This window comes from Oryctolagus cuniculus, chromosome 16, assembly GCF_964237555.1.
Source record: "Oryctolagus cuniculus chromosome 16, mOryCun1.1, whole genome shotgun sequence".
Classification (NCBI taxonomy): Eukaryota; Metazoa; Chordata; class Mammalia; order Lagomorpha; family Leporidae; genus Oryctolagus; species Oryctolagus cuniculus.
The window spans coordinates 12,632,813-12,648,139 of record NC_091447.1 but is presented as its reverse complement, the minus strand read 5'-3'; positions in this window follow the sequence as shown (position 1 = coordinate 12,648,139).

Sequence of the window (15,327 nt, the reverse complement as noted above, 5' to 3'; positions counted from 1 at the left end):
AAAGTTGTGTTTTTGTTGACTTTGGTTGAAAAATCTATTTGATTATAAGGGGCCTTTTAATTTTCTTGGATGATTCATTTGAAGTCTGGCATTAAGAAAGCATTAGCAAAATATTGAGGAAAGAGAAGTTCACCAGATGTGGCCCCAAGGTATTTGATCTCTTTCCTTATATTTTTATGTTAATTTCTTAATTTTTTAAAGATTTATTTATTTATTTGAAAGGCAGAGTTATAGAGAAGCAGAGGCAAAGAGAAAGAGAGAGGTCTTCCATCCACTGCTTCACTCCCCAGAAGGCTGGAATGGCTAGAGCTGCACAGATCCAAAGCTAGGAGCCAGGAGCTTCCTCTGCATCTCTCACATGGGTGCAGGGTCCCAGGGACTTGGGCCATCTTCTACTGCTTTCCCAGGCCATAGCAGAGAGCTGGATCAGAAGCGGAGCAGCGGGGACTCGAACTGGAGCCCATATGAGATGCTGGCACTGCAGGTGGCGGCTTTACCCGGTACACCACAGAACCGGCCCCTGATTTCTTAATTTTTAGAGAACTATCTGCTGGCAGTAAATTTTCACCCTCCAAAACTAGCAAGCAGTATTTGTGAAATATCTCTTTATGTGTAAGTGTGTGTGGCATGGGATATAAATGAATGTGGATTAATTATTGAACCCAGCCTTAGATAATGCATGCCATTTTTGAGAAGTAAATTTATTTTATGAGGGCTACAGAATTTCTTATTGAGAAACTCATACCATCCTCTTCTAGTGAGCTAATCACCATTTCCTCCCTAAAGATGCTACCACTTTAAAAAGTTGAATATTCACAAGTTAGGATTGCACATGTTCATGGCATATGAGTGATGCTATAATAATGCACACCATATGGCTTGACTCAATCAAGTGAATTCGCATATTCATCACCTCAGATGCTCATCATTTATTTCTCCTAATAGAAACATTGCATTTTTTGACCAATGTTTCTCCATTTGCCTCCCCTCTTCCCCCTAGCTTTGGTATCCAATGTTCTGCTCTCTGCCTCTGCAGGTTCTCCCTTTTTTCAGATTTCACATTTAAATGAGGACGTGTGATGGAAAATACCCTTCTTGTTAACACATCTGCACACACACACAAACATGCATAACACAAAGGTACAGATAAATCGAGAGAACTGAGAAAAACCTGTAAGCATCGTTATGATACCTGCAGTAAAAAATCAAGTGTTATCAAAGACTTAAAGTGATTCCAAGGATGTGTCAAGGTCCTAAGTTTGGCCTAAAATTAACATTTTTTTCATGACTTCGAAGGGTGAAAAATTAAACCATTAATTCCCATTGGCTCAACAGCACAATTACTTTGCCAAATTATCTGGCGAGCGCCAGGTCCGTCCAGGGCAATGATGCAAAGAGCACAGGGCATGTAAATTGATTGATTTTGCTGAGGCCCCAAGGAAGCTGGCTGAGAAAGGATGTCTGTGCCAGTCTATGTTTTGCAGCTCTGCCTGAGGACCGAAAGCTGGAATGAGGGACCAAGAGGGCAGTGGACAATGCCAGTGACCAGTATGGCTGCCTTTGTCACTGTGCTGAGCTCCGTCCAGGCTGCAGAGAGCGTAGACCTCACCCACGGGATGGCTGTGACTCGAATGTGTTAGCAGGGGTCGTCAAAACTCTATGGGGGCTCTAGCAATACCCCGACCTCTTTAGGAATTGTTTCCCAGGGAGGTGGAAATGGGAATTTGGACAGTAATACAAATGGAGAGATGGTGATGGGCTGAGCCAAGATTCCCATGCAAGCTTCTGCGAGAACATGCTTGGGGCTACAAATCCAGTGCACCCCCGAGTCACAGGGGCTGACTGGCAAGGTGGGACGCACCCTTACAAGCTCCTTTCTCCAGGAATATCTCGATGGATGCTGTTATTGTGTCGGCACTGAGTAACTTTGCCAGGTTCCCGCAGCTGGCAAGTAGCAGAGGTGGGATTGCAAGCTAAGGGAGGACGAGGAAGTTTTCATTATTAATTCAAAGGAGAAAATAACATCGGCAAGTTAGAGAATAAGGTAGATTTCAGTCCAACCCCAATGGGAAGGAACTTCTTTGTGAAATAGTGAGTTTCCTGTTGTGGGTATAATCAAGTGGAGATGAGATAGCCCCTGTGGGAGACACTCACTTCCTATTTGGGATGGGGAAGAGATGAGGCTTCCTGGAAGAAATGACATTTGAAAAATGGGTGGGATATTTACAGATTTAAAAAAAAAAAGGGGGGGGGGAGAGGGCATAGAGGCAGATACATAATTAAGGAGATGATAGCAAGTGTGAGTGAGTTCTGAGAAATTATACCAGTTCGAGAGCAGGGAAGGCAAGCAGGAAGGGGAGAGAACTGGAGTTGCAGGCTGATGACAAGTATGGTGACTCTCCTGTTCTAGGACAATGGGTGTGCATTCACTGTCACAAGTGGTGAGGGGCCCTCAGGCGTGTGGAGTTAAGGAATGGCAGGATTGCAAGGCTGCTGGTGTTGGGTGCTGATTGTGCACTGCACAATCTTAGAGCAGGTCACTCACATAGTGACCCTGTAGATGTCTGTATTTGTGATGACCATGTTTCAGTTGTCCTAAGTGTATTAAACAATGTCAAGTTTCCTGAGAGGCCAAAGTCAAGTGCCTTGAAGATGGGATGCGTTTTGCAATTCGTACAAATATAGAATATGAGGTCACAGTGGCCGGTGTGGGCTGTGCTGTAAGCAGACTTGGTTTAAAACAGAAGATACGACTGATCACTGTAAGGAGACATTGAAGACTTTGACAGCACTCCTAGCAGACACCAAAACAGGAGCCTCGCTTGGAAAAGAGAAACTGGTGTAGAATCTGTGTTGGAGACAATGGAAAGAGAAACCACACATGACTTCAGAGATGAGTGGCAGATATTGGTGGCAAATAGGAAGCAGAAGAGCGAGAAGGGAGAGGCTCTGAGCAGGAGAAAGCAAGGTAGGTGGAGGGCAAGACGAGAAATTCCTTTCTGGACACAGTTTGGAGCCAGAGGCGTCGGTGAACATGGAGGTGGAAGTGTCAATCAAGAGTTTGGGTTGAGGTGGAAGTGTCAGTCAAGCAGGAGGTTGAAATGCAGGGCTGGAGGGCAGGGCGGGAGCTGGGTTAGTTACTCACATGAAGGCGATGTCTGAGACCCAGGCAGTGCCTGAGATAATGGGGCAGTCTGTCAGGAGGGGCAAGCCGGCCAAAGCTGGTGTTGTAGGGACCGATCCTCGCTGTTATCGAGCTGTGCTCTGTAACCCCGCAAGAATTAGGAATACGTCTTGGAAAAGGAGCCTTCCTTCTTAGTTCTGTGGCTGTTGGATAGCTCGTTTCCTTCCCAGTTCCTGCCAACCGTCAACTGCAGTCAGAAAGGCAGCTTTTCGACATGAACATTAGAAGGTTAGATAGGCGTGTCGGCAGAAGAGGCTTTCAGAGCGAAGGCGGAGTCGTTGATGAACTTGGGAAGGATAAATGGTGCAGTAGAGGCTCAGACATCGATGCTAAATGCCATCAACTCTTTATTTGAGAAGGAAGGTGACGGCAGAAACCACCTGGGCACATTTTTATGCGAGCCACTCAGGTAGTACACGCGGCTCCCTGTTTTCCTTTCAGTATTTTCCTTAATCTGACATGGAAATGAACTTACGTAAGACCACAAAATCAGTGACAAGGCAAGATGGTCAAGCGTGTGTTGTGGGCATGGAGACAAGTCTGAGATGAAGACGTCTGCCTTGCGTGGAGCACTCACTCTGAGGACTGTTCTGGGCTTCTGCTCCCCGGTTTTCAGCCTGCAGGGATATTTCTGGGTATCCAGGCTCAGACTCACCTTGTTATGGAGAGGCAAGCAGCCAGCAGGAGTCCGTGTTCCAGATCTTAGATGGAAGTTGACTGTTCCATATAATCATATAGCTTATCTCCATTTTACTCCCCTCCTCCATTTTACGCTATTATAATGAATATAGGGGTCCAATCTAAGTGTGCGGGGTCATAAAATTGGTTCTTCTGTATCTTTAGGAAAGTTAAAAGCAAAAGAGAGACATTTGAGACATCATTCATTTTCTTGATGCATCTTTCTGAATTCCTGCCATGACTATGCTGGATTTGTTTTCTTGATTTTTCGGAGAAGCACAAAAGGACCAGGTTGGGGGAGAAAATTTTGATGTTATATCAATCTATTAGAAACTAGAGTGACTTTTAAAAAAAGGTGTATCTACTGAGGATGTTTTTTGGTATATTAGAGGGATTAAATTAAATGTTTAATTGGCACTTTTATCTACACATAGAAATATGTAACTTTCTAAAGGATACCCAATCCAGATCAATATTTATAAGATAAAATCAAGAAAGAGTTGATCCTTCGTGAACAGTATTTGGGGTATAAAGTTCACAAATTTGTTTGTACTTTTAAAGAAATAGCAGTTGGAAACATTAGATTTACTTGAACAAAGATGGTCTTATTATGATGGATGGTCTCTCTCTGTTCTTTTTTTTTTTTTTTTTTGACAGGCAGAGTGGACAGTGAGAGAGAGAGACAGAGAGAAAGGTCTTCCTTTGCCGTTGGTTCACCCTCCAATGGCCGCCGCGGCCGGCGCGCTGCGGCCGGCGCACCGCGCTGATCCGATGGCAGGAGCCAGGAGCCAGGAGCCAGGAGCCAGGTGCTTTTCCTGGTCTCCCATGGGGTGCAGGGCCCAAGCACCTGGGCCATCCTCCACTGCACTCCCTGGCCACAGCAGAGAGCTGGCCTGGAAGAGGGGCAACCGGGACAGAATCCGGCACCCCGACCGGGACTAGAACCCGGTGTGCCGGCGCCGCAAGGCGGAGGATTAGCCTAGTGAGCCGCGGCGCCGGCCCTCTACTGTTCTTTACATTTGTACAATCCCATGAGTTATAAAAAGCTGTGAAGTGGATTTTCTGTTCAATGTTGTGAGTTTTCTTTAAGAGAAACTGAGTCAGCAAGTATACACACACACACCAATATGCACGTACACATACCAGTTAGGTCCTTGAATTAAAGACAGTGCTTGAGTTGCATTTTGCCAAGGATATAACCTGTGTGTGTATGCAGCTAAATATGGCTGACTCAGATGGTCTGTTATATCTACGTCAGGTGATGGCTGGTACTATAAGAATTTATATCAAGTAAAAGTTGCAAAGGGAAAATTAATGACTATTGAGTAACTTACAGAAATGATTCCAAAATGAACTTGAAAAAAATAACGCATATCTGACATTCTTGGGGAACAAAATTTAATCCCATTCTGATCTAGAATATTTAAAAAACCTTCTGAAATGTTTTAAAATTTTTAAAATTTCATTTGAAAAGTACTCTGGGACTTCCCAGTGCAGGGTAACTCTGCAGGCCAGAACATTAAAACCTTTTGAGGAAAAGTTTTGCTGTCAGACTTTCCCCTGATGATGTGGTGAAATCCCTTGGGAACAAACTTGCAGCATGATAGCAATGTTCTCAGCTTTCTCTTGTCCCTGACTCGGCTTCTTGATTTTTTCCCCCTGCTACTAAATGAAATATAAAAGAGCTAGCCGTCAACCAACCAACTAAACTAAAAAGGCTGGATCTATGGAAATGTATAATTTGTGAAATTGTGAACACCTATGTGGAATGCCTCAAAAATATGATTTGAAGGACAAGTGTTTAGTAATGCTAAGGGCAGAAAATATTACAATTTTTATTTTCCCTGGTTGATAGTATATGGCTGTGTGTTTCTAAGAATTAATCCATTCGTTCTAGGTTATCCAACTTGTTGGTTTACAACTCTCCATAGTATTCTTTTATTTCTATTGGCATTAGTTACAATGTTATCTCTTTCATTTCTGATACTAGTTGAGTCTTCTCTCTCTTTTTTATCTCTCTCTCTCTCTCTCTTTTTTTTTTGACAGGCAGAGTGGACAGTGAGAGAGAGAGACGGAGAGAAAGGTCTTCCTTTTTCGTTGGTTCACCCACCAATGGCCACCGCAGCCGGCGCATCGCGCTGATCTGAAGCCAGGAGCCAGGTACTTCTCCTGGTCTCCCATGCAGGTGCAGGGCCCAAGGACTTGGGCCATCCTCCACTGCACTCCCTGGCCACAGCAGAGAGCTGGATAGGAAGAGGAGCAACTGGGACAGAATCCGGTGCCCAGACCAGAACTAGAACCCTGGTGTGCCGGCGCCGCAAGGGGAGGATTAGCCTAGTGAGCCGCAGGCTAAGTTTTTGTTAGCATCTTTGACCTCTCTCTCTTTTTCAGTCTACTTTTTTGTAGTTGAGAGAACATGGGACTTAAACTGTTGGAGATTTTGTCTCATCTGTGAAATGGGCACATCATGTACTGCATCAGGTTGCTATGCCCTACTAACATTGTGTCATTCAACTTTATTGTCACATAGTTGGTGCTGACTAATTAGAAGTTTTTGTTTCTTGATTATGCAGATAAGAGAAATTCCTCTCCTCAGTAGGTCACAAATCCTTTCTCATCCTTTTTAAAAGAATCACAAACTCTCAGTGTTGCCCTCCGGAATCTCTTCTTAGGAATGTGACTTTGTTGTTTTGTATTTTCTAGTCCTTGCAAAATTCTCTTTTCAGTTTGGGGACCCGTTTTTTGGGTGTGTTTATCTCAGTAAGGACAGACTACTTCCATAGCCTTTCTTTATCCTTTTCTTTGTGCACAACCATGAGTTGATTTTTCTCCAAGGTGAGTGTTTTTCTGATCCTCCCAAGATCATTTCACACACTATGGAACATTGTTTTTGTGTAAGTATCCTATACATTTCAAGAACTCGAATAAAGTGAGAGTTTATTCATCCCCAGTGTACCTGATTTTAGGAGATGTGTTTTCAATTTTTATCAGGGGGCAGGGGAACACAGCTTTTTATTTTCTGGACTTTTCATGTGTGTTGGTTGGGAAAGTTCTTGTTTGATTTCCAGCTTGATTAAACATAGCTGAGTTTTAATTTTGACTCAACTAAGTTGTCTGAAAACAATTACAGGCATGGATAAAGCAATATTAAAACTTTTCTAATTCAAATCCCAACCTCAGTGCAGTATTTGGCTTTGTGAACAAAGGGAAAATTCTTTGATGCTGCTGGTGGGAAGTTATATACAGTAAGTACTGTTGGCATTGCTGTCAACTTCTGATTGTTCTGTGAGTCGTGGGGGCCAAAGTACATCCTTTGGAAGGAGAATAATGGGATCTGGTGTACAGGGAGGAAAGACACCATATTGCTTTTTTTTGAAAGTGATGCAAATTACTTGGCAAAACTCTTAGTAAACATAACATCTTCTATCTTGGACCATATAAATAGTTTAAAGCTATTCAACGGTAACACTGGAGACTCTTGATTTAGAACTGTAGCAATCAGGTTTTGCTGGGTCAACAAGCAACCCCCAGATCTCAGAGGCTTACAGCAAACCTGGTTTTCTTGCTCACAGTGCGTGAGGGCTGTGGGTTGGCTGTAGCCCTGTTGGTCTCAGCTGGGCTTTAGGCATCGTCTCGTTTCTGGACTTGTTCTGAGGAGCACCTGCTCTGTGGCATGACCTTCTCATGGTGAAGAAAGGTCAAGGGGCTCATAAGAAAGCCACAAACACACATTCAGTACTCACACCTCATTGGCCAATGCAGGTCAAGTCCAAACCTACGAGGCAGGGGACTGAACTGCCTCCAAGATAGCACGGCAAGTGTTGGGCAGCTCTGAATAATCATGAATAACAACTCCATCTACTGCAAGAACCTGTCTTGTAACACCGTAGGCCTTTTCTGTGCAATCCCACAAGAAGCTCAACATGTCAACGGAGATCAGAAATAAATTATTTCTAAGTCAAACAGTTGGAGATACAAATTTTTTTTAAGTCATGCATTCCTTTATTCAAAATGATTCTGTATTTCGAGGCTCAAAAGTAAGAAGATAAGAGTGGGGCTGGAGCTCCCGATGTCTTGCCTGCTGAGCACTTCCTCCCTGCCTCCCCCCAGCTCTCCAGTCCTTGCTAGGTTTTCCTGGCAATCCCTGCATGGATTCTGCAGAACTTGAAAATCGCCTGTACAGGGTTTTGCAACGCAGGCTCCACAGATGTGAAGGGGTGTTATGTTACCAAAAAATGTAGATGTTCTGTGTGAGTTGAGCAGAGTTAAGCAGAACTGCAGGAATTCTCAGAAACTGCACTGTGATAATGTTCCTTGTGAAGCTCCAGGAAAGAGATATGGGTCTCCGAATTGCCCTAACTTTTAATAAAGCAACTGATGCTTTGGAGCACATTTTGGAAAGGCTACCCTTAGACACCTGCTCTTTCATTTAAAAAAAAAAAAAGTCTGTGGCAAAGACTTAACATAGGACAGTTGGCTCATTTTTTTTCCAGCTAGTTAATTGCAGAGCTCATTTAAACAATTCAGATCTCTCCGTTCCTTCTCCAGGAATCTTAGATCATGTTGCTGAGTTTGCTCCTGTTGACCTGGACATAGTTTGGCAATGATGTAGTGGTTCATGGGGTATTTTTTAACCTTTGAGAACAAAAGGCTTAGGCAATTCTTCTGTTAGGATTCCACGGGGGGAAAAAAACCGAAGTGACCATGAGTAACTGGTTTCATAAACAAAGTGAATGAAGGCTTGTATGATTCGATCTGAATCAACTTTTGGGAGAAACCACAACATGAGTGAAGACTCAAGGACTTTATTTTTTTTTCTTTCTTTCCAGTGAATGTAAGGCTCTCTTCTTGAAGAAAATAATGGATGTTGAAAACTACAATTTCCCATTATTCTAAAACTTTGCTCTTTCCTCTTTTTTTTTTTTTGTTTATAAGTAAATGACTGTTGTGAATCTGCGTAACTCTTGTCCTAGGTTGCTGATGATACACCACTTACGAGGAGATACATTTGATCTGATTCTTACCTAGAGCCTCACAGCTACTGTGCAGCCGGAGGGGGAGTCAGTACTAATTACACGATTCCTCCTCAGTCTCACCTGTCTAAGGAAAATCCACGATTTCAGTTGTTGGTGGGAGATAGAGTAGAGGAGTCTTTACATGTGAGATGAAAATCCAGACCAGCAGATTAAGATCTGAAAAATGCCTCAGTAAATGGAACGTATCAAAAAGGAGGAACACTTAGAAGAAATTGTTTCATGTCTGCAAATATCTGTAAATGCAAAAAGGTATAGAAAAGGACAGCAAAATGAGTCCCAAGGAAGAGAAACACTTTCAGGCCGGCGCCACGGCTCACTAGGCTAATCCTCCGCCTGCAGCGCTGGCACAGTGGGTTCTAGTCCTGGTCAGGGCGCCGGATTCTGTCCCGGTTGCCCCTCTTCCAGTCCAGCTCTCTGCTGTGGCCCGGGAGTGCAGTGGAGGATGGCCCATGTCCTTGGGCCCTGCACCCGCATGGGAGACCAGGAGAAGCACCTGGCTCCTGCCTTCGGATCAGCGTGGTGTGCCGGCCACAGTGCGCCGGCCGTGGCGGCCATTGGAGGGTGAACCAACGGCAAAGGAAGACCTTTCTCTCTGTCTCTCTCTCTCTCTCACTCTCCACTCTGCCTGTCAAAAAAAAAAAAAAAAAAAAAAAAAGAGAGAGAGAGAGAGAGAGAGAGAAACACTTTCAAATTGACCTTAGATCTCCAGGAAGACAGCAAGAAGGTGCAGTTTCACATCATCCTTCCTTGTATCCCAGAGTGAGCACCCACAACTTTTACTCTTTATTTACAGCTGAAAGATGCAGTGTTTATGAGTACTAGCTTATAGATATTGCAAAGAGCAAACTTGAAACCTTCCAGGTGTGGCTGAATGAAGGCCATATGTGAGATAAAGCTCTGATAAGAATACAGATTAGAGGAGGATGCTGACTCTAAGAGTCTACAATTAAGGTGAAATTTTCTTTTAGGTGAATATGATGATCTCTGATTTTATTAGCTTTTGTGCACCTGCTCTATATTCTCCCATTATTTAAAATAAACATGCCAGGAGATATGTCTTACCCACTGATTCCCGATTTTGTAGAAGATTCTATGAGCGTTCCTATTAAAATTGTTAAGACTTTTTTCTTGTGACTCCTACTAAAGATCTCTTTCTCTAGACTTGATTATTTTCCCTCTAAAACTAAAACAATCATAATTGACAAATATTATACAAACAGAGACATTCGTATAAATCACAAATATTCGCTCAGTGAACTTCCACAGATTGAACATGCCACATAAAAAGCACTCCAGAGGACCTCTTCCTAGTCTCTTAGATGCTCACTGATTTCTGTATAGAAAAGCAAAATTGGTGAGACCATCAACCTCCAGCTGGAACACTTGAAAGAAGAGAATTTTCACCCTCCTGTGGGAGTTGACCACATTTGAGATACATTATATGTTAAGCCAGAATGAGCTTGTTTGCTTGCTCTGGAGATATTTGCGACAATTTTGATATTTTTCCAGGACGAGTACATCCACTGGCACTTGGAATTTTGTGTCAAATTGGAAGCCTCTAATCATGAACATGGATGCCTATTTGGGTTTGTAGGCACAGCCAGATTTGAGCCATTAAATTATGATTACACAGAGTAACCAAGGTTCAATATTCCAATTTGAGAAGTATATATGTGTATGCATGTGTGTGTGTGTGTGTGTGTGTATTTGTAGACATACATATGTATAAAAGTAAATACATTTAGGAGCAGAATCTGGATTTCAGGTGTTTGGCCTCGTGTCCCATATCGGAGTACCTGGGTTTGATGCCCTCTTCAACCCCTTAACTCCAGCTTCCTGCCATCATAGCCCCTTGAGGCAGCATTGATGATTCAAGTTAACTGCATCCCTGCCACCCACGTGGGAGAACTGCATTGAATTCTTGGCCTGGTTTTGGCCTCAGCTCAGTTTCTGCTGTTGTGGGCATTTGGGGAGTGAACCAGCAAGTGGAAGTTCTCTCTCTTTATCTCTAAGCTTCTCAAATGAAATACATTTGTAAAATATTTATTTATTTATTTTTTAAAGATTTATTTCTTTATTTGAAAAAGCATTACAGAAAGGCAGCGGCAGAGAGAGAGAGAGTCTTCCATCCACTGGCCCACTCCCCAGATGGCCAAAAAATCTAGAGCTGCGCCAATCTGAAGCCAGGAGCCAGGAGCTTCTTCTGGGTCTCCCACGAGGGTGCAGGGGCCCAAGGACTTGCTGCCACAGCACTGGCACCTGTAAAATATTTTAAAAAATAGAATCTAGGAACTTATCTTCCCCAGCCTCTAAATTTTTTTTGGTGAAAAACTTTTATCTCATATGAGGAAAAAAGTGATTAAGAGTCTAGCAATGGTATGTCATATCTCGAGTAAAAGCTGTTTTTCCTTAAAATAGGCTTTAGTTGTTTGTCATTAGCCACTGTACGCTAATCCCTCTATAGTAATGTATCTGTATGCACTTTATATTGGTACATGGATAGCATGCACATACATGCATGCATGTACATAATATGTATATATTATATGAAACTACTTCATGAAGTTTATAGAGTACTGACTTTTTTCATTTATTAAAATGATTTTTTATTTTTCTGAAAGGCAGAGTGACAGAGAGAGGGGGAGGGGGAGAGAGAGAGAGAGAGAGATCCATCCTCTGGCTTACTCCCCAAATGGCCTCAATGGCTGGGACTGGGCCAGGCTGAAGATAGAAGCCAAGAACTCCATCTGGGTCTCCCACATAGGTGGCAGGGGCCCAAATGCTTGGACCATCTGCAGCTGCTTTCCGAGGTACATTAGCAGGGAGATGAATCAGAGTGGAGCAGCCAGGACTTGAACTGGTTCTATGATATGGGATGAAGGTATTGCAAATGGTGGCTTTTCTCTTGCACCAAAACATTGGCTCTGAGTACTGTAATTTAAAGACATTTTATTTCATGTAAGAAATTTGAAATCTATGCATAGTTTTTATACATATTTTTTCACAAAGTTTTTGAATATCTCTTGTATACATGGATTTGAAAAATCTTTTACACCAAAATAAAATGATAATAAAAATTATATTTATTTGAGAGAGACACAGACAGAAACAAGAGAAAGACTGAGGGAGCTCTGACCCATTAGTTCTTTCCCAAACGTCTGTAATGGCCAATGCTGGGCTGAGGCCAAAGCCAGTAGCCAGGAACTCAACCCATGTCTTCCATGTGGCAGGGACCCACCACTTGAGCAATCATCTGCTGCCTTCAAGAATATGTATTAGTAGGAAACTGGAGTTAGGAGCTACAGCTGGGAGCAGAACCCAGATGCTACAAAATGGGATATAGATGTCTTAACCATATTTTTTCATTCCATTCTCCATTAACCTTTTGAAGAATCCTCATATAGAATCATAAAGTTTAAATTTGCATTCTAAAATACTTAAACAGATTTGCTAATGTGTACCTATTGTGCATTATTGGAATGCCTCAATACAACTTCCATGGAAATGTCATTGGCTAATCTAAAGTTGTTGGCTACTTGGTCTTACTGTTCTCTCTCAGAGCAACTAAGCTGTTCTTTTGCCTTCTATAGTGAATACATACTTCACTGTGTAAGAAAAGGTTTGGGTTATTACTTTATATTAGGCTTCCTCAATAGAGTCAAGGTTGTAGGCAATGTTTTGTTAATGGATATATGTACATATGGTACAGATTCAATAGTATCTGCTACACAAATGAATGCTTGATCACGTTCTTTAAAAAAAAAGAAATACAAAATACAAAATACCAAAATGCAAAAATCATTATGCAAGGTTAGCTTTCTGTTGCTGCACTAAGATACCTGAGAAAAGGTACTGGTGAAGGGACAAGGTTTGTTTTTGCGCATAGACTCAGCACCGCACAGTGCAAGATCAGGTAGTGCCATTAGGCTGGCATCTGATGAGGGTGGAGAATGGTGGAACCCATGCCTAGGAGTGGAGGTGGCATATGAGGATTCCATGGCAAGCCAGGAAGCAGAAAGAGAAGAGCTGAGCTGAACTTAAAGCAGATAATTGCCTCTTATGTGAGAACTACCTTCCCAGGGTACACCCCAGGGACCTAAGGATCTCCCACTAGGCCCACTCCCTGGGACACTGTAATTGGATCAAGCTTCTGCCATTAACCTAACCACCATTAACATGAACCCACTAAACAATTAACATAGAGCTTGGGGGTTTAACCACCTGCATGAGTTGGGGGAGTGGGTAGGCACAAATCACATACAAACTATAGCAATACTCAAGCCTGTTTGCTCCCTGCCTCTTCTTCTGCTCCCTGTTACCTCAGTATCCTTTTTAAGTCTTCTCTTTGCACATCAAGGAGCTATCTGTCTTCTATTCAGAGCTCAGTCTCAACCCTAAGTCCCTCGCGGCCGGCGCGCTGTGGCCGGCGCACCATGCTGATCCAATGGCAGGAGCCAGGTACTTATCCTGGTCTCCCATGGGGTGCAGGGCCCAAGGACTTGGGCCATCCTCCACTGCACTCCCTGGCCACAGCAGAGAGCTGGGCTGGAAGAGGGGCAACCAGGACAGAATCTGGCGCCCCAACCGGGACTAGAACCCGGTGTGCCGGCACTGCAAGGAGGAGGATTAGCCTAGTGAGCCGTGGCACCGGCCTGAGCTTGCTAATTCTTTTGCTTTCCTTCCTGTAGCTTGCCCTTGAGCCCCATCTAGAGAACCAGGCCCTGCCTCCTCTCCAGGTCAGAGCTTTTTGTCTATTACATGGAGATGGAGGATCGCAGGTGTGAGGAGGGGCTGGAGCTGCTTTTATCAGAAGCTTTCTACATTTTTCCCGAGGTGAAAATATGACCATTTTCTTTATAAATCAAGATGACATATAGTGGAGATACACTGTCCTAATAAGCTTTTGAAACCCTGATCTGTCTAGGGATAAGTATTTGTGCTACTCTTTGTATGCCTGGACTCAGAGGTTGGAACCCATCTTTAAGGCCTGGCTGAGTGGCTAAGATGCTACTCTCTTCTGATAAGGCTCCTGGATATCACTGCCCGCCTCTGCACTCGAAGGTGCACCATTGCCATCAATGGAGACTCCACAAATGCTCAGCTTGTGTTAGAGGATATCCAATGTATTGCGATCAGATTTCTAGGTACGAGCCGCTTACTAACCATGGTCGCCAGACCCTCTTGACTGCCGTTGGTGTATTCACAGCTTGCTCTCTCCCCACCCTGTGCAGTTCTAGCTCCAAAGTGTGGCTCTGTTGTGTCTTCCTTTTGGACATCAAGGCAGTAATGGATGATATTCAGAGACATGACGGTCCTATTACTCATGAATTCCATTCTTCACCTTGGCACCCCACTCGACCTGCCACAGTAGGAAAGCAGCCCAAACTCATTTATACCAAAGTACAGCTGATGGATTTTGGCTCAACAGATTGCTATTACCAATGGTACTTGCCTTTTGACATAGATCAAAGCTTTATACCATCAAAAAAGGGACTCTTACAGGGCAATACAGGCTCTGATTATAAATGGAAAGTTGTTTTTCCAGCGATGTGGCTTTTCTGACATTTCTGAAATGCATTCCAAGGTGTAGCAAGGAGCTCTGACTGCTAATGCCCTTGATGTAGATTCTGTCAGACCCCGGTTTCTCTCCCTCAGTTTGTAGTTACTTTGTCTTCTCCTGTTTTACTCCAAGTCAGCTCCCTGTCAAAGATTAACTCACTTCAGGGTGCTGTTAATAAACGGACATGTTAGGCGAAACTTATCTATGGTGTTCTTTGTGAGAAGGGCACTGTCACCCTTCTCTCCCTGACATTGTGGCTTTGCAGGAAAGCTGCAGTTTTCTTGTCATGTAGTGGGTAAAGCTGCCTCTGTAATGCTGGCAACTCATATTTGAGTGCTGGTTCTAGCCCTGGCTGTTCCAATTCTAACCCAACTCCCTGTTAATGCACCTGGGAAGATAGTGGATGTTGCTCAGGGGCTTGTTGCCTCGTCCTTATGTAGGAGACCAGGATAGAGTTCCTGGCTCCTGGCTTCAGTCTGGTCCAGCCCTTGCTGTTGGGACCAGTGGATGGAAGATCTCTCTCTCTCTTTCTGTCTATCGTTCTCTCTCTGTTGCTCTGCCTTTGAAATAAATAAGGAGTGGCAAATGCGTGTGGCCAGCTCCACAAGGTCCCAATTTCAAAGACACAGAACTCAATAGTTACCATCTCAATGTTAGGCTGTATTTGAAGAGCTTCCCAGGTTATGATCAAAGTAATACCTGGTCTACCTGTAGTCCCAGACAAAGCAAAGGCCATCGGCTGTTCCAAAGAAAATATGCTGGCCTCCTGTCACTGACCAATCAAAGAGAAGCCACTAGCACGGTGGACCAACCAGAGACCTCCATGTTTGCTGTTCAACCCTGCACTTTAATCTATAAGAGTCATCACC